At 42.7% G+C, this 20554-nt stretch overlaps 1 protein-coding gene across 9 annotated transcripts in view; it reads left to right on the top strand.

Moving 5' to 3' along the window:
- LOC134338201 (disks large-associated protein 2-like) overlaps positions 1-20554 on the top strand; it is a 787855-nt gene that overhangs the window by 227788 nt on the left and 539513 nt on the right. The window contains exon 1 of one of the 9 annotated variants that reach the window (XM_063033867.1): positions 18895-18910. The exons of the other annotated variants lie outside the window; for them this stretch is intronic. The gene's annotated coding sequence lies outside the window, so the exon portion shown is untranslated. Of the gene's footprint in view, positions 1-18894; positions 18911-20554 lie in introns of those variants that run through there. 9 annotated transcript variants of the gene reach the window in all.

Genomic DNA, 20554 nt, shown 5'->3' on the forward strand with positions numbered 1-20554 from the left:
TGGGATCAAAGAGACATGGCTCCAGGGTGACCAAGGATGGGAGCTCAACATTTAGGGATATTCAATATTCAGGAGGGATAGACATGAAAGGAAAGGAGGTGGGGTAGCATTGCTGGTTAGAGAGGAGATTAACGCAATAGAAAGGAAGGACATTAGCCAGGAGGATGTGGAACCGATATGGGTAGAGCTGCATAACACTAAGAGGCAGAAAACGCTGGTAGGAGTTGTGTACAGGCCACCTAACAGTAGTAGTGAAGTTGGGGATGGCATTAAACAGGAAATTAGAAATGCGTGCAATAAAGGAACAGCAGTTCTAATGGGTGACTTCAATCTACATATAGATTGGGTGAACCAAATTGGTAAGGGTGCTGAGGAAGAGGATTTCTTGGAATGTATGCGGGATGATGTTTTGAACCAACATGTCGAGGAACCAACTAGAGAGCAGGCTATTCTAGACTGGGTATTGAGCAATGAGGAACGGTTAATTAGCAATCTTGTCGTGAGAGGCCCCTTGGGTAAGAGTGACCATAATATGGTGGAATTCTTCATTAAGATGGAGAGTGACATAGTTAATTCAGAAACAAAGGTTCTGAACTTAAAGAGGGGTAACTTTGAAGGTATGAGACGTGAATTAGCTAAGATAGACTGGCAAATGATACTTAAAGGGTTGAGGGTGGATATGCAATGGGAAGCATTTAAAGATCGCATGGATGAACTACAACAATTGTTCATCCCAGTTTGGCAAAAGAATAAATCAGGGAAGGTTGTGCACCCATGGCTGACAAGGATAATTAGGGATAGTATCAATTCCAAAGAAGAAGCATACAAATTAGCCAGAAAAAGCGGCCACCTGAGGACTGGGAGAAATTCAGAGTCCAGCAGAGGAGGACAAAGGGCTTAATTAGGAAAGGGAAAAAAGATTATGAGAGAAAACTGGCAGGGAACATAAAAACGGACTGTAAAAGCTTTTATAGATATGTAAAAAGAAAAAGACTGGTTAAGACAAAGGTAGGTCCCCTACAGACAGAAAAAGGTGAATTGATTATGGGGAACAAGGACATGGTAGACCAATTGAATAACTACTTTGGTTCTGTCTTCACTAAGGAGGACATAAATAATCTTCCAGAAATAGGAGGGGACAGATGGTCTAGTGAGATGGAGGAACTGAGGGAAATACATGTTAGTAGGGAAGTGGTGTTAGGTAAATTGAAGGGATTAAAGACAGATAAATCCCCAGGGCCAGATGGTCTGCATCCCAGAGTGCTTAAGGAAGTAGCCCAAGAAATAGTGGATGCATTAGTGATAATTTTTCAAAACTCGTTAGATTCTGGACTAGTTCCTGAGGATTGGAGGGTGGCTAATGTAACCCCGCTTTTTAAAAAAGGAGGGAGAGAGAAACCGGGGAATTATAGACCGGTTAGCCTAACATCGGTGGTGGGGAAAATGCTAGAGTCAGTTATCAAAGATGTGATAACAGCACATTTGGAAAGCGGTAAAATCATTGGACAAAGTCAGCATGGATTTGTGAAAGGAAAATCATGTCTGACGAATCTCATAGAATTTTTTGAGGATGTAACTAGTAGAGTGGATTGGGGAGAACCAGTGGATGTGGTATATTTGGATTTTCAAAAGGCTTTTGACAAGGTCCCACACAGGAGATTAGTGTGCAAACTTAAAGCACACGGTATTGGAGGTAAGATATTGATGTGGATAGAGAATTGGTTAGCAGACAGGAAGCAAAGAGTGGGAATAAATGGGACCTTTTCAGAATGGCAGGCAGTGACTAGTGGGGTACCGCAAGGCTCTGTGCTGGGACCCCAGTTGTTTACAATATATATTAATGACTTAGACGAGGGAATTAAATGCAGCATCTCCAAGTTTGCGGATGACACGAAGCTGGGCGGCAGTGTTAGCTGTGAGGAGGATGCTAAGAGGATGCAGGGTGACTTGGATAGGTTAGGTGAGTGGGCAAATTCATGGCAGATGCAATTTAATGTGGATAAGTGTGAGGTTATCCACTTTGGAGGCAAAAACAGGAAAACAGATTATTATCTGAATGGTGGCCGATTAGGAAAAGGGGAGGTGCAACGAGACCTGGGTGTCATTATACACCAGTCATTGAAAGTGGGCATGCAGGTACAGTAGGCAGTGAAAGAGGCGAATGGTATGCTGGCATTCATAGCAAGAGGATTCGAGTACAGGAGCAGGGAGGTACTACTGCAGTTGTAAAAGGCCTTGGTGAGACCACACCTGGAGTATTGTGTGCAGTTTTGGTCCCCTAATCTGAGGAAAGACATTCTTGCCATAGAGGGAGTACAAAGAAGGTTCACCAGATTGATTCCTAGGATGGCAGGACTTTCATATGATGAAAGACTGGATCGACTAGGGTTATACTCTCTGGAATTTAGAAGATTGAGGAGGGATCTTATTGAAGCCTATAAAATTCTAAAGGGATTGGGCAGGCTAGATGCAGGAAGATTATTCCCAATGTTGGGGAAGTCCAGAACGAGAGGTCACAGTTTGAGGATAAAGGGGAAGCCTTTTAGGACCGAGATTAGGGAAAACTTCACACAGAGAGTGGTGAATCTGTGGAATTTTCTGCCACAGGAAAAAGTTGAGGCCAGTTCATTGGCTATATTTAAGAGGGAGTTAGATATGGCCCTTGTGGCTAAAGGGATCAGGGGGTATGGAGAGAAGGCTGGTACAGGGTTCTGAGTTGGATGATCAGCCATGATCATACTGAATTGTGATGCAGGCTTGAAGGGCTGAATGGCCTACTCCTGCACCTATTTTCTATGTTTCTATGTTATGGGGAGAAGGCAGGAGAATGGGTTTGAGAGGGGTAAGTCAGCCATGATGGAATTGGTCGAATGGGCTAATTTCCCATGTCTTATAGTAATTTAAAAGAAGTGATGGCAGCTTTGAAGTCAGAGGCAGGCCTTTTGGTGATGGATTTCTGAATCACTTTTAAATCCAAAGGGTTATAGGAGTTTGCTGCCCTCTTCTACCAACAACAGTGACTTATTAAATTTATGTCTAAGATTGACAGGGCTTTATAAATGAACTATATTAAGGGATGTTGTGTAAAGTGGGCATATAGTGTTATGTCAGAGACCAGCTATGATTTCATTGAATGTTAGAATAGGTGGAAGTGGCTCCATATTCTTTCCAATCATTCTGTCAAAGTTTAATAGCCACAAAAATCCACCTTCCAGCATGTTTATTTTAGAAAAAGCACTTGCACGTTTGCTTCCATGCCTTTGAATGAAAGCCTCACTCCATGCAGCTAAAATACTTTAAAAGGTCAGGTTTTCACAAATACTGTTCAGATTTTAATCTCCAGACAAATATGGGTTTATTTCCTGAACGATGATCCCATCAATCAGCAAATTAAAGTCTAATATTCAGATCTGAACCCTTCAGAACTGAACTAGAAGTGATACTTTTCTATTAGCTGACTTATGCCAAAGTTCTATTTAGATCATTTAGAGTAAGTGATATATTGCACGTTAGAGGATAAAGCTGCAGTTTGTCACTAACTCGATCCAATCTCGGTTGAAAGGGAAGGGCTTCTGTTCTCCTCAATAGAGATAAAACTATTGAATACATTTGACTTGTGTTATGGCTGGAGTTTCTCATGAACAAACTGTGAGTAGCATGATTTAGATTTTTTGGGCTTTGGATGTACTAAAGGAGACAAGTTATGAGTTTTCAATATTCATCTTGGAATTAATGAACTGATATTTTCACTCTAGAAATCCAACTTGCTTCCAATAGATGTCAATTGTTCATTGCAAGTTTGAACAGTCGAAATATCCCAGAGATATTTTGACACAAATACTGATTTATATTTACATTGCAAATGGCTGTATTGCACACAGGCTGAGTCTTTTGTTTTTATGTAATATCGTGGAGGGATATTTAAAGCAAGGAAACATAAAGGAATATTGGATTTGATTAGATATGCTTTTGCGCGAGCGGCAATCCTCCGAAAAGCTCATACAAAAGCAAGATCCCTGTTTTATATTTGCTAAGGAAACAATATCATGTATATTTTCTGAAACGATAGTTTGAGAACAGCTGGGCTCAAAATTGGATATTTAGGAACAATTACAGTTATTCTCAAATTGTGATGGCTGATTCAGCCCAGAAAAGTCATGTTAAGATGGAGTAGTTTGATAGGTTTGAACAAATGTTGCTCAATAATTGCTAGCAGTATTTGTTGGAAGTGGTATAGAGGATTTAAAAGGTGGAAGTTGTCATTTGAACTCCATATTTAAATATATTGTTGTCAAATATTATTGTTTTTTACTCCTTTCCTTTAGATTTCTAGTTTGCAGATATTTTGTGCTTTTTTGTAATCATAAACCATGTTTGTTAGTTAGTTACTTAGTTATAGTCTGTCTAAGTTTGATAACTAACATTCCAAGTTAAGTGCAATAATGTATCATGATGGCATACCTAGTCCAGTGATGACACCCGACTGTTTTAGGACTAATATCAGGCATGTATTCCCTACAAGCCCATAACTGCTAAATGCAGTAGATTCTACTTAATTGGGACTACTCTTAAAGAAGAAATACTAATCAAGGAAATAGTTAGGATTCCCTTTGTTTATTTATCATTTATTTACAGATACAGCATGGAATTTAGCCCTACCCTAATCATGGGACACTGAACAAGAAGCCTACTAACTGGTATTTTTTGGACTGTGGGAGGAAACTGGAGCACCCAAAGGAAACCAACATGCACATGGGAAGGAGTATACAAACTTGCTTACAGAGGACGTTGGAATTGAACTCCAAACTCTGATGCCCTGACCTGTAATAGCGTCATGCTACTGTGATGCCTTACGGTATTTGGGACACAATGCCACTTAATTGGGACTGTAGACCGTAACATGGAATCATAGAGACATAGAAATCTACAGCACATTACAAGCCCTTTGGCGCACGATGTTGTGCCAACCATGTAACCTACTCTAGAAGCTGCCTAGAATTTCCTTACCGCATAGCCCTCTATTTTTCTAAGCTCCATGTACCTATCTAAGAGTCTCTTAAAAGACCTTATTGTATCTGCCTCTACCATCTTCGCTGGCAGTGCGTTCCACACACCCACCACTCTCTGTGTGAAAAACTTACCTCTGACAAACCCCTTGTACCTACTTCCAAGCACCTTAAAACTGTGCCCCCTCATGTTAGCCAATTCAGCCCTGGGAAAAAGCACGCTCTGCAATCCAGGCAGCATCCTTGTTAATCTCCCCTGCACTCTCTCTATAGTATCCACATCCTTCCTGTAATGAGGTGACCCTACAATACTCCAAGTAGGTTCTAACCAGGGTCTTATATAGCTGTAGCATTACCTCACAGCTCTTGAACTCAGCCCCAGAGTTGATGAAGGCCAACACACCATACGCCTTCTTAACAGCAGTGTCAACCTGCGCAGCAGCTTTAAGTGTCCTATGGACATGGACCCCAAGATCTTTCTGATCCTCCACACCACTAATATTATAGCCTGACTTCAAATTTGACCTACCGAAATGAACCACTTCACACTTATCTGGGTTGAACTCCATCTGCCACTTCTCAGCCCAGTTCTGCATCTTATTGATGCCGTATTGTAGCCTCTGACAACCCTCCAGACTATCCACAACACCCCCAACTGTTGTGTCATCAGCAAACTTACTAACCCACTCATCTACTTCCTCATCCAGGTCACATACAAAAATCACAAAGGGGAGGGGTCTCAGAACAGATCCCTACAGAACACCACTGGTAGCTGTCCTCCAAGCAGAATACGAACCATTCACAACCACCCTTTGCCTTCTGTGTTCAAGCTAATTCTGGACCATTGCCGAATACTTTCTAGCTGGTGTCAACCACATGAAACTTGTGTGGCCTTTAGACACAATACCATGGTTAGAGTAAACAGTTTTTAAATAGCATCAGTTGCAAGTGTCTTTGTTCAAAAATAGTGATTTATGTCATTGATATTTGTCAAGAAATCAACGGTAAGACAATTAAGAACTGTTTTGCACAATGCAATTTGAAGCATTTAGGCTTCAAAATGCAGTAAATGGCTGGGAGTGAAAATGAAACAATTTCACTACTTCAGTAAATTAGGAGCTAAGAAGAATTTGATGACAATCAACAATCATCTTGAATATTACAATGAAAATGAAGATTTGGAGGATGCAATCATCGATAGCATTGTATGAAGGCAGTTAATTATCTGCATGAGGTGTCTGCATTGATTTTGTTCATTTTTAGTCATTCAAAAGAACACGGCAGCATACACTGGATAATTTCCTCTGTCGATAAGTATTAGGAACTAATACACAGTTTTATAGTACTGTAGTACTATAATTCGCTTATTTGGGCCAAAATTTACTGTTTCTGATGTGTCTCAATTAACCAGAATCTACTGCATTTAATAATAATTGCAATTTCTTGATATACCTATGGAAAATACTGTGATATCTTGAGAAAGCAATTGAGAAAGATCTCAAATATCACAGTACCAATGAGTTGAAGTGGATTTCATATTTCAAATAAGCTGATTACTAAATGGTAACTGCCACTCCCCTATATACCAGGGGCAATTTATAGTGAGCAATTGAAACATTTGTAGTTATTTTATGAGCTAATTGTGTTACTGTGGAATGCTGACGATCCCCTTTGACACGAATACTTGTATTTTGAGTAAGAAAATGGATAACTGGAGTATCACCGTGTGTCATTTTAATAAATTATACATTCCTGCGCAACAAATAAGTTTACAAACTTTATTCACTTTGTAAATTATTTTATTATTTTATGCTTGCAATTACAGGGATGAAAGACTGTTCAACTTCGATTCAATGTTTGTACCAGTAGAAATAAAATGGCTGAATCCATTATTTAATCTGGCAATAAAGACTGATAATTAGCTTTCATCCCTATAAAATTATTAACTACTGAATCGTACACGCAGCTGAATAAATCATTGGAAACAATGATGATTAATGTCTTGGGAAAATTATCCGCAGGCCTTACTCAGTCTGTTGTACATGTGACTTCTGTTCTACAAAGTTGCTGTCTCTTAACTACCCCTTGAAGGAGCCCAGCTCCTGTTGCAAAGCAATTTGGGATGGACAGTAAATGCAACCTTAATGGTGACATTCATATCCAATGCGCAAATACAATAGAAATACATCTTGCACATTCTAATATCTCATGTACATTTTCTCCTTTGAAGTTCTTTTCCTTTATATTCTGATTTATTTGTGCAAGATTGCTTTTAGATCTAAGATTAGACCTTAATCTCTCTTGAAGCTTCTTTTCAAAAGCTCTGTTCATTGCTACAGGCTTTCATGTTTTTTTTTGCTTTTCCTTGACAGTGTTGTTTTCACTTTGTCATTGTTGACCTTGTCGTGTTTCTAACCTTCTATTTTTCACTTTGCTTTCCCTCTTTTCTTTTCATCCACCTTTCATCCTCCCAACAGTCTGCTGTTGAACTTGAAAACGAAATTGGGCCACCAGAGGAAGGTGATGGGGAGGTGAGCAGAGGTGAAGGGTTAAAAGAAGAGCCAGAATGGAGAATGGGAAAAGAGAGAAGAGACGGGGAGAATTTACTGTTCATGGCGTCGTGTTGGAAGCTACTCAGATGGAATATGAGGTGTTGCTCCTCCAACTTAAGAGTAGCCTCATCATGGCAGTGGAAGGGGTTGTGGATCTCATCCATGGAAGGTCATCTGTAGTTCCCTTCTCCTCCCAGCTTTACCCTTCACTTTAACAGGAACATGCAGACCAAGAACTCTCAATTAAAAGTCTTGAACTTTTAAAAGTCTCCCACTTGCCACACATCCCTTTTCCTGCGAATAATCTACACAATCAGCTTTTGCAAGTTCTTGTCTAATCTGCTGAGCATGGCGTGGCATGGCAGCGGAGTGGTTAGCGGAGTGCTATTGCAGTGCCAGTGACCCATGTTGAATTCTTGCCACTCTCTGTAAGGAGTCTTTATGTTGTCCCTGTGACCGTACGTAATTCATCCGGCTGCTTTAATTTCCACACACGCACTCCAAAGATGTTCGAGCTAGTAGGTTCATTTGTCACAGGGTAGTAATTGGGTGGTGCAGGCCTGTTGACCCGGAAGGGTGTGTTACAATGCTGTATCTCCGAATAAAAAAAAGCAGCCAAGGATCTTGAGAAATGCTGCAAAATCTTTGTCAGTTTCTGCAGTGACTTGCCTTATGTAAAAATGTTGGGATTAATGTTCTGACATGAATTAAAAATCAATGCCACTTGCTAACTCAAATTCTTAATTATGCCTTGCTAAACTGTTTTGCATTAGCGGGATCAAATTATACACCATCAATCTCCTGTCGATTTCTACACCAATGTCCCTCTCTCTGTGGTGCTGCCCAACCTACTGAGTGTCCTTATCATCTCCCAGTCATACAGATCAGCTGTTATTAACAAGTATAACCTTGGTTAAAGCTAAAGTTGAATTTATTGTTACATGCACAGGTACATTGAAAAGCTTACTTGCAGCAGCATACAGGCATGCACATAGTATCTTCTCCCCCTCGTAGACTTCCACTTTATCTCCATCCCTCTCCTCTGCAGTTAATAAGTGCTTGCATTTCCCATTTTCCACTTCTGTGAAGGGTCACTGACCTTGAAGCATTAACTGTTTTCCTCCCTCCATGAACCAGTGTACATACTTATTAAGACACAGCAGGAGGCTGTTTGGCCCGTTGAGTCCGTGCTGCTTGCCAGCAGAGCAATCTCATCAGTTTCATTTTCCCCATTGACTTATTCCCTTGTGGCTCTGCATCTCGTTCTCTCTCGCAGACCCACTGACTTTCCTTGCTGAGAGTCTCAGCGTTCGCTCTCTTTATTACTGCACACATTAATTGGTCTGGGCTCTGCGTCTGCAGTGTTCCCTCAGTCAGACTTATCTCTTCCAGCTGAACGAGCAAACCCTTTGCCCCTGACTGACATTCCACAAGGTGGACCGGGCTTTGCGAGGTGACCAGACCTCAAGTGGTGTGCCACTGTGGCCACGCTCCCCGAAGCCCTGACTCCCTTCGCAGGTTCCTGCTCTCCGAATGTCCCTGATGGAGACATTTTAAAAAGTATCAAAGTAGATATAAATTTTTAAAAAATTATTAACTAAATTAAAGTAATGCATTTAAAAACCTCAAAAGAGTAACAAATTATTAGATTAATAATCCAAGTAAATTATCCAAACAGTTACCTTCTCCCACGGGATTGGCACCTCACTCACATGAGGGGGTTGTGCTTCAGGAGTATAGCTGTGGGAATGGGTGGAATACATTTGGCTGTTCTGTTCATCACAGCAGTGAGTCCAGTGGTAGAGGGGAGGGCCAGATGTACCAGAGTCAGATTTCTACAAATCTTGGGAGTTCCAGCTTTGGTTGTGCAAAACAAACTGAGCCAGTGTTTCCTGGCAGCCAGCGATTTTCCCCGCTGAATGTTTGGCTTAATTCTGTCCCTTTTTTCTGTTGTGATGTTAGGGAAATTAACATTAAGTAGTTGTTGCGCCTCACCAAGTTGGTTACTCTTTCTATGGCCTTTACTTTCAGACATTTAATAAAAACCATTCCATCATGGTAAGCAATGGCTCACAGGGTGCTCTGTGAGATGGATAATCTTTGCAACAGGGCGTCCTTGATGGGTTTATCATTGCTGAGCCACTTTAGTTTGTGATGATCTATAATTTCCTCTACTGGCTTTCATTCTGATGAATGACTCTATTCTGAGAGCATTCAAGACGCTGAATCCCTTTTATGGCAATTGTTAAGACCACTGGAAGTCCTGGGCTTTGATCAGTTGTTACGATTATTGGACCGGGGTTCCTTGAAAGGTAGAATAACTTTTAAAACATGGTATAATACAAGAGAAAAGGAAGGCAAGCAAGTAAAACCAAATAACTTTGCTACTGGTTCAGTTCTTTGCACCTAGTACATTCTGTGAAAATTTAGCAAAGGAAGTTTGGGGACGCAAGAGATTGCAGACGTTGGAATCCGCAACATCACACAAAATGCCCGAGGAATTCAGCAGCTACTGTAGGTAACTAAACAGTTGCTGGTTCGGGTCAAAAAATTTGCATCTAGACCAGGGGTTCCCAAACTTGGCCTTGGTTAACGGTAGGGGTCCATGGAATAAAATAGGTTGGGAAACCCTGATCTAGACAGAAAAACAGAGGGAAGGATGAAAAGGTGGTGGGAAGGGTGGAGATGATAGGTGAATTCAGGTAAGGTGATAGACAGATGGGTAGGACAGAGTGGAAAGCTGAGTGATGATAGGTGGAAGTGATGAAGATCTGAAGATGAAGGAATTTGATGGAGAGGAAGAGGAGGTGGTGACAGGAGCCAGTGGAAGGAATGTGTCAGGTGGATCAGGAGGAGGGTGTAATGGGACAGATGGAGAGAAGTTTCTGGAATTCGGAGAATTCACTATTAATGCCTTAATGTTTATAGCAACTGGAGCAGAATGTGAGTGCTGTCCCTCCATTTTACATTTACTCACATCCTGACAGTAGAGGAGACTGAGGGCAGACTTGTTGGTATGGGAATGGGGTGGAGATTTACTAAGTATGCCTGCAGAAAAAGAATCTCAGGGTTGTATGTGGTGACATGTATGCACTCTGAGATTAAATTTGACTTTGAACTTTGAACTTTGAGAATTAAAATGGCTGGCAACGCGAAGGTGCAGACGTCCAAGGCAGATAGTGGTGCTTGGTGAAACAGAGACCAGGTCTGCATTTGGTCTCACTGGTGTAGAGGAGGGCACAATAGGAGAACCAGATGAAATAAATGACACTGGGGGATATTCATGTGAAAGTCTGCCCCACCAGGAAGGGCTAATTAAGACCCAGGATGGTGATGAGGGAGAAGCTGTAGGAGTAAGTGTTATATCACTTGTGGTTACATGGGAGAATGCCTGGGGAGAGAGGAGGGTGGGTAGGAAGGGATGAGTGACAGTTGGGGAGGACGTTAGAGTTGCCCCAGCTCTCAGCTACTCACCCACCATCCTATGCATCCAACGTCTCATTCTGTGCAACAACTGCCCAGTGACGATATGGTCTCACAACTAATCACACCTTCCCTTTTCCACCTCTTTCCACCTTCTGCAGGGATCCCTCACTCTGTGACCTCCTGCTCCACTCTTCAATCATTTCATGTTTATGTATATGATGTCCTTGGGTAAAAAGTTGTACACTGCAGCGGAACTATGTGTTGCTTGTGATGCATTTTCTTAATGACTAGTGAGACGTGTGTGGGAGAATAAGGGTAACAGGACCCAACGTGTGGTGCTAATGTGATTTCATATCAAAGCCTGAATTGCACATCATTTCCTCACTAAGTTTCTAATATTTTACTGAATGTTATGTTGTCATCCTCAACTTTTCCTAAGAGTCTGTTCCAACTAACCCCCTCTTTAGTCATTTCTCACCTCAGTCTCCAGTACTGGGTTTGGATTTCTAATGTGAGGGTAAACACAATCTGATTCTCACAATGACCATCAGGCAGTAGATACAGAAGCCTGAAGTCCCATACCGTCAGGTTCAAGAACAGCTTCTTTCCTCCTATCATTTGGTTCTTGAACTAACCTGCATCTACCGCAGATGTTGGCTTCCATTATGAAGGTTGAGTTTTCAGGGTACTTGGAGACACACGATTAGATTAGCCAATGTCAGCAGTTTCCTCAAGGGGAAATTTTGCCTGGAAATCTGTCGGAATTCTTCGAGGAAATAACAGGCAGGATAACAATGGTGAGTCAGTGGATTTTGTTCACTTAGATTTTCAGCAGACCTTTGACAAGGTGCTGCACACGAGGCTACTAAACAAGATAAGAGCCTGTAGTATAACAAGAAAGATACCAGTATGGAAAGAAGGTTGTTTGACTGGCAGGAAGCAAATAGTGGGAGTGAAGAGGGCCTTTTCTGGTTGGCTAGAGATATTCCGCAGAGGTCAATAGTGGAACCATTTCTTTTCACGTTCTATGTCAATGATTGGATGACAGAATTGGTAGTTTTGTGGACAAATTTGCAGGCGATACAAGATAGATGGAGGGGCAGGTAGTGTTAAGGAAGCATAGAGTCTGCAAAAGGACTTAGACAGATTAAGAGAATGGATGAAAAAGCGGCATATGGAATATAGTGCTGGGAAATGTATGGTCATGCACTTTGGTGTACACTATTTTCTATATGGTGAGAAAATTCAGAAATCAGAGTTACAAAGGGACTTGGGAGTTCTTGTGCAGGATTCCCTAAAGGTTAACTTGCAAGTTGAGTTGGAGAAAAGGAAGGCAAATGCAATGTTAGCATTCATTTTGAGGGGACTAGAATATAGAAGCAAGGATATAATGCTGAGGCTTTATAGGGCATTGGTCAGACCGTATTTGGAGTATTGTGAGCAGTTTTAGGCCTCATATCTAAGGAAAGATATGATGGCATTGGAGAGGGTCCAAAGATTTTCATGAGAATGCCTATGGGCTAACATATAAGGAGAGTTTGATCACTCCTGCCTGTACTTGATGGCATTTAGACGAATGGAGGGGGGGGGGAATCTCATTGAAACCTATCAAATATTGAAAGGCCTAAATAGAGTAAACATGGAGAGGCTCTTTCCTATAATGGGGGAGTCTAGGCCCAGAGAGCATGGTCTCAAAATAGAGGGACGTGTCATGGTCCGGATCGGGGTCTCTTTAAAGTTACTTTGTTTATGTTACGATCCGGACCGTTGACTCCCTGTTTCCCTTTGGTTCCCTGTTTTCCCGTGTCCCTCGGCCTTAGTGATTAGAGGCAATTTACTCTCGGCTGGACCGGTAGTTTATAGTCTCCGGCTTTCAGCTGTTGGGCGCGAGAGCGTTTGCAAAGTCACCAAGGTACGGCGTGCCAATGTCATCTGGCTGAGTCTCTGCTCGAAGCGAGTGCTGGTAATTCACCTTTCCTCTCTGGAGCAACCCTGTCAAGTTACCTCGCCAAAACGAGCCTGCAAAGTTTCCTCACCGAGGTGGGTCTGTCAGTTAACCCGCCGGAGGGAATCAAGAACTGCTGTCTACTGTTCCCGGGCCAAGTTGGGAGCTCGCCACTACCCGGCGGCATCCAAGCTCGATTCAAGTCCCGGACCTGGGGGCATCCAAGTACCGAGTCAAGTCCCAATCCTGGCGGCATCCAAGTACCGAGTCGAGTCCTGGCCCTAGCGGCATCCAAGTACCGAGTCAAGTCCCAACCCTGGCGGCATCCAAGTTCCGAGTCAAGTCCCGGCCCTGGCGGGATCCAAGTTCCGTGTCAAATCCTAGCCCTGGCGGTCTGTGATTCCTGTCCTACCCCACTGTCTGAATCCCTCCTCTGCCCCTCTCGCCTCTAGCCCTCATCTGCGGCCCTTGCCTGCACCTCGGTCTAGTTCTATCGCCGGAGCTAGATAGGTACTGTCTGGTGTTCTTTCGTGTTGGTCTTGTCTTGTCCTCGCCTCCGTGGGGTAAGTCAGGCCGTCTTGCCATTGCCCTGCGGGGGGTCATGTCTTGTCTTGTCCTCGCCTCCGTGGGGTAAGTCAGGCCGTCTTGCTGTTGCCCCGCAGGGGGGTCATGTCTTGTCTTGTCCTCGCCTCCATGGGGTAAGTCAGGCCGTCTTGCCGTTGCCCCGCGGGGGGTCATGAGTCCCGGCCCTATGTCCTGTACCCAAGGAGGGGTCCCGGCTCTGTGTTCTGTGTATGTGTCCATGGTTCCATGTACCTGCTCCACGAGACCGAGGCTTTGTGTTCCCATATTCCTTCTCTCCCTAGCCCATGTCATGTTCATGCCTGGTTCTGGGGTCCGAGCCCGAGGCAAGACCCAGGTACTGGGTCCTTGCCCAGTGTCTGGCTCGGAGTCCATACCGTAGCCTCTTCATGTCTCCTCTAGTTCTGGGATCCGATTCCGAGTCCAAGCCCAGACCCCTGGTCCCAGCCTAGACATCATCCTGAGTCCTTGTCCGGTTCGCTATTCCTGCTCCTGCCCAGCTCTCCTGGTATCGAACAATAAACTAAATCTAATTAACCTCACAAGATGTGTCTTGCATTTGGGTCCACCCTTTCTCCCTATGATGCCCCCCCCCACCACTGTGACAGGACATCCCTTTAAAACAGAGATGAGAGGAATTTCTTTAGCCAATGGGTGGGTGAATCTGTACAATTCATTACCACAGATGACTGTGGAGGCCAAGTCATTGAGTATATTTAAAGCGGAAGGTGATAGATTGTTGGTTATTCAGGGTGTCAAAGGTTACGGGGAGAATGCAGGAGAACGAGGATAATAAATCAGCCATGGTGGATGGCCTAATTCTGCTCCTGTATCTTATCATCTTATGGTCATTTAGTCCATTTCAGAGCCTTCGCTTGCGCACATTACTTCAAGCTGTTCATAAATAGTTTGAGGGGAAATTGGATCTCAGTGCATCTGTATCACAGTGCTGGCTGATTTATTGTCTTTGAAACCAGCATCACCATGTCAATTACTTGCTAGGTTTTTTTGCAAAATCACAGCTGCTGTTACCAGCAAACTGGCAATTCGTGTGCAGTTTAAAATTTAAGCTTTTAGTTCATTAGTATCTCCTTAGCACCTTTTAAATTTAAAATAAAAACAGTGTAGCTTAGTAATGTTGACTACAGTGCAGCTGACATGTAAAACATAGAGCAATAGGAGCAAGTATTTTTTGTGCTAAAATGATTTTGAGAAATGGCATATTCAAGACCATGGATAGCAGCAGACGAACTCCTGCAGATCAGTAAATTTGCCATTATTCCTTGAACATTATTGATTGTTGCATGCTGCAGTACTGCTTTCTACCTGCTGTTCTTAGGAGTATAGTTACTTAGTGATAGTACCAGCACTCGTTCACCGGCCTCAGGAAATCAAACAAGAAGACCCTAACCTTTCAAATCCCAATGAAGAGTCTTGGCTCAAAATGTCAACTGTTAATTTCCCTCTGTGGATGCTGCATGACTTGCTAAATTCCTCCAGCATGTTGTGTGTTCTCTCAAGAAGAGTCCTTGCCTTTTTACATACATATGGTTTTCATCTTATGTTTCTGATTGTGTGGAAGTGCTTGCTTGCAAGATGGTGTCATCTCTGCAGATTTACAGCACAAACAGTCCCAAGATCAAGCTTGTTTTTGATTCTTTACACGTGCATTCATCAAACACCCCCCCCAAAAAAAACTGTGGCTTCTAGGTATCACTGCTTTCCTCAGATATTACTGCCACTTGGGATTTTCAGGGTAAGTTACTTTTATTTAGGTTAAATTAAAAAGGCTTAAGGGTAGAACTTCTGATCAAAAAGCTTGAGTACGTTGTGTAAGCACTTAGGTACAGAATTGAGAAAATGTTGCATTTGTGTAAATGCTATTTGAAAGCCGAAATGATAGTCTGTCTTGTCTTAATTTTTGATTAGGTATAAAAGATCAAAAGGCATTATTATTTGGTACAACTCTTGACATGCTGATCAATAGCAAATACTGACTAAATGACCATTTGTCTCAATTTTCAGTTGGTGAAATCTTGCTTTGCTTCCACATTGTGCCTGTGTAAGAGCATTGGATGGTTGGTATCGCTTTCAGAGTTGTGAAAATGATTAGCTACTCACTGTATGATGTTACATGTTTCAATGAAGAGACTGCCCAAATAGTCTGTGTGCATCTGTGGTGCTAGTCACTGTGAGAAATGATTTTATAAATTACCTTTGATAATTAGTTTATGCTGATTATCCTCCAATATTTTCATGAATGCAAGAGGTAAAGATGTTGAGACTTGTTTCAAAAGTGCTGGGTGACGGGACAATGGCACTAATTTCTATGCATGAATCAGAGTGCTAATACTGGGTGTGATGTCTGCTAAGTGAGATAACAACTGGACATGAAAGGGCCAGGACACTACCAAGCATATGTGCGATTCTCTACTAAAAACATGTACCCTAGTTTGTTATTTTTTTTCCATTTTGATTTTTCCCACTGTTTAACAAAGAATGTGAGATATCAAATATTGGTTCATGTTATGTTGGTGAGGGTAAGCTATCTCGATGACTGTTGCCTGATAGCATTCAATCTACTTGCTCAGGCAGGAGGTAATTCTGGCACTCACCAACCTACTTTGACGTCCAGAATTAACTCCTCCCTGAACAAGGATCTGGACCCACTGTAATTTGCCTATGGCCACAACAGGTCTACGGTGGCTCTCCATTGGGCTTTGGACCACCCGGACAACAGCAATGCTTATGTCAAGCTGTTTTTTTATCGATTACAGTTCAGTGTTCAACACCATCATCTTCTCAGTGCTGATCAACAAGCTTCAAAACCTGAGCCTCTATAATCGACAGAAATCTGCAGATGCTGGAAATCCAAGCAACACACACAAAATGCTGGAGGAACTCAGCAGGCCAGGCATTATCTATGGAAAAGAGTACAGTTGATGTCTGGGCCCAAAACATCGACTACACTTTTTTCTATAGATGCTGTCTGGCCTGCTGAGTTCCTCTAGCATTTTGTGTATGTTGCTGGGCCTCTATACTTTCCTCTGCATTTGGATCCTTGACTTCTTCATTGGGAGACCACAGTCTGTACAGATTGTTGATAATATTCCTCCTACCTGACAGTCAACACAGGGACACCTAAAGAATGCATGTTTAGCCCCCTGCTCTGCTCTCTCTACACTCATGACTGTGTGGCGAGGCACAGCTCAAACACCATCTATAAATTTGCCAAAAATAGTGCTGCGATTGGCAGGATCTGAGGAGGCAAACAAGTAGTGATGTTGCAACAGCCAAGGAGGTGATTGTGGACTTCTGGAAGAAGTTGGGAGAGTACACACTGATCCTCATTGAGCGGTCGGCACTGGAAAGGGTGAATAGTTTCGAGGTCCTGGGCATCAACTTCTCAGAGGATCTATTCTAACCCCACCATGTTGGTGCATCATAATAAAGGCATGCCAGTTGCTATACTTGATTAGGAGTTTAAGGAGATTTAGTATATCACTTTCTGTAGAACCATGGAAAGCATTCTGACTGGTTACATCATGGTCTGGTTATGGAGGCACCAATGTACAGGATTGTAAGAGCCTGTGGAGAGTTGTAGACTTGGCCTCCCCATCATAGAGGACATCTTCCAAAAGCATTGTCTCAAGAAGGCAGTATCCTTCATTAAGGACCCTCACCGTCTGGGACATGCCCTCTTCTTATTACTACAGTCAAGACAGAGGTACATGAGCCTGAAGAACAAAACACAAAATTTTAAGAACAGCTTCTATCCCTCTGTCTTCAAACTTATGAATAGTCTGTGAACCTATGAACACTACTTTGCTGTTCCCATTTCGTAATATTTACTTATTATTGTAACATTTCTTTTGTGTCTTGTGCTGCCACAAACAACAAAATTCCCGACACCTCAGTGACAGTAAACCTGACTCTGGTAAGAATTGTAGCATGTGACCACTATCTTTGTGGGTGGTACATTGTTTCAATGTGGAACCTGTCAGAAAGTCTGTCTGCCTATGTAGAGAAGGCCATTCTAAGTAAAAACAGAAACTTAGCAGGCCAACTTTCACACTGCCGTTAGCTCTGATGAATGCTCTTCAACCAGAATTGCTGACTCTGTTTCCCTTTCCGCAGATGCTGCATGAACTGCTGAGTGTTTCAGGGTTTTGCTTTCTGCTTTTCATGCACCCTAAGAAATCCCGTTTATCACCATTTAAGTTTTTCCTTTAAATGAAGGACATAAACTGCTGAAAACACTCAGCTGTCCAGGCAGCATCTGTGGAAAGCGAAACAGTCAAACCAATCTACAAGGTGACTATTTCTCTTCACTTAAATAGCAGCTATCTTCCAACATCCTTGTGAGTTATGAGGGGAAAGTTACTGAACATGTAAAAATGCTATTTCCTCCGTCTGTAGTTTTTGATGTTACAAGATGATTTTAAAGAAAAGTAAAGTTGCTATTCATGCCTACCCTGAAGAAGTTTAAATCCTCTCTTCAATGGGTGTTCAGTAAGACCCTCTCTCACTGCTCCCCCTCTATGATCCCTGCTGTCCTCCGACTCTTTGATCATGTACTCCCCCAGATTCACTATCACAGCCACGTATCCTTCCTGGGAACTTGTCAGATTCCTTCCTCTTCAGCCCTTTATCTTTCCTATTCACCTGGCTTCATCTATCACCTTCGAACTATCATCTTTCCCCTCAACTCTCTTTGCCTTCCTTCCCAGTCCTGAAGAAGAGTCTCGGCCTGAAATGTCAACTGTTTGTTCATCTCCGTAGGTGCTGGCTGACCTGATGAGTTCCTCTGGCATTTTGTGTTTGTTGCTTCCTATTCATTAAATTCCTAATTTGTCTAATTTGGGTGCTCAATGGGGAGACAGATTATACTTATGATGCAGAGAGGGAAAAATAACTGAGTTAGTTTGACAACTTGAGACAGGCCCAGCTTCAGTAAGGATTGGGCACCACCTCCTTTCCCATCCTTTTCAAAGGACAGTAATGAATGAAAGGAATCAAGTGAATATATTTGCAAAAGATGTGGCAGTGAAACGGAATTATTTTATTCTGTGGAAAATCTGAAATAGCATATCTTTGAAGTCTTTTTTATAAAATCTGAAATATAGAAAACTACACACCCCAGAATGTAGATCTTGATTATATCCCTGTATTGAAAAAGGTTAAGATGCTTTCAGTCTCTTACAGAAACAGCAAGGACAAAGAGACGATTGTCTATTGTAACATTGCCCTTGTGGATACTCTGGTTGCATTGTAAAGCAGCAGCCAGCCACGAGCTCACATTTGGTATTCTTGTCATAATTTTATAGGTCCTTTATCACTGAAAATGAATGAGATCGTGGCTGTGACGCTGAGTGAAACTCATCTAGAATCTACAGAAGGTAATCAGATACTTTACGCAGTGAGTGCTGGTCCGGTATTGTACAAAGAAGCAAAGCAAATATTACCCGAGCACCACAAGGGTAATATTTCATTCAAATCAATTCACATCCAACTTTTACATAATCAGTTTGTTGGGTTCAGTAAACAAACGTATAACTATACATGTTCTCTCAGTGTAAGACATGAGCCTATTAAGACCCTGTTAGCCTGCTGACCGCAATTGATCACGGCAAATAACTATGCCGATGTGTGTGTTAATCTCTTTGCATGAGACTCCTTCATCAAGAATGTTTCAGTTTTGTCCTGTGATCCGCACCATATTCCAAGTCATTTGTTTTGTTTGTACTCACTGGCAATATCTGATCAAGGTTGGTTAGCACAATAGTGTGGCATACTTACACTTGGGATAGATTTCCCAAGTGGCGTGTGGACATCTACTACTACGACGTCGACTCAGGCCTAGGGGGCCGGCGTCGGGCACGATGATGGACTCTCCACTTCTCCCTCTCCCTCATCAGTGTGTTCAGTTCATCTACATTAGCCGCGCCGCTGTCTTCTAGGAGCGTGTTGACCGTAGTCTTGGGAGGGCGCCCAGGGTTCATCCTCCCGTGCTTGGGCTCCCATATGATGACTAGGCTGGCAGGTAGCTCGGGGTGGCGTAGACAGTGTCCCGCTAGTTGCAGTCTTCTCACCTCGATTTCAGTGGTGAGCATCGGTAGGTCGTTAAAGAGCTCGACGTTCATCATGTGCTGTTGCCAACACACGTCAAGAGCCATCCAGCATAATAAGGCATTATGTTGGACATCAGACCAAGAAAAACCTATATGGATGCTGGATCTCTTGAACAACACACACAAAGTGCTGAAGGAAAGTCCTGATGAACAATCTCAGCCTGACGCTTTGACTGTTCCTTCTCCCTGCACCCCCCCCAGCCGCCCCCCCGTGGATGCTGCCTGATGTTCTCCAGCATTTTGTATGTGTTGCTCAAAAATCAAGCATGAGGGAGCACAAGATTACAGTTTTTCAAAGACCTGGTTTCTGCTTCAGCCTGGATGCATGAAGGAAAGGATTTTAGTCATGAGGTACTGAGGGTGGGTATTATCAGGCAGAAACCCATAGCCTGCTTGTGCTTTGTAGCAGTTGCCAACATTTCTGCTCACGGTAGGAGTGGTGAGAGAGGAGAGGCACCGACTCCGTTAGCTCATGTAGAGCTGGGATAGAATGACGAAAATGGGCGGAAGCATAGATGGCAGTAGAGGAGGGCTGAAGGAGAGAAATTATGTAGGAAGAGAAAGAGCTGAAGCCAGCAGTCTAATTTCTGGGACGAGATTGAGTTAGGTGCATCACCATGTTACCGGGGAGTGAGGATTGAGCAGGACTCCACAACTGATCCATAAGTTTTGCATCCATAATTTTCAAGGCACTTTGGACCAATGTCATTCCCAGTAAATGATCTCTGTCACTGCTGGACTTACTGCAGCAAGAAGGAAATAGTTTAAAAAAAACATTACGGATTCTTACACCCTGACTTACTTTTTAAAGGTCACTGGAATATAAAGGTTGAGCTTTGACAATAGGTGGCACATAGTCAATATGGAAGTATCATTACAGCCCTCTGAACAACCGATTCATGCAGGATTGCA

Source organism: Mobula hypostoma, chromosome 26 (genome assembly GCF_963921235.1).
Source record: "Mobula hypostoma chromosome 26, sMobHyp1.1, whole genome shotgun sequence".
Lineage (NCBI taxonomy): Eukaryota > Metazoa > Chordata > Chondrichthyes > Myliobatiformes > Myliobatidae > Mobula > Mobula hypostoma.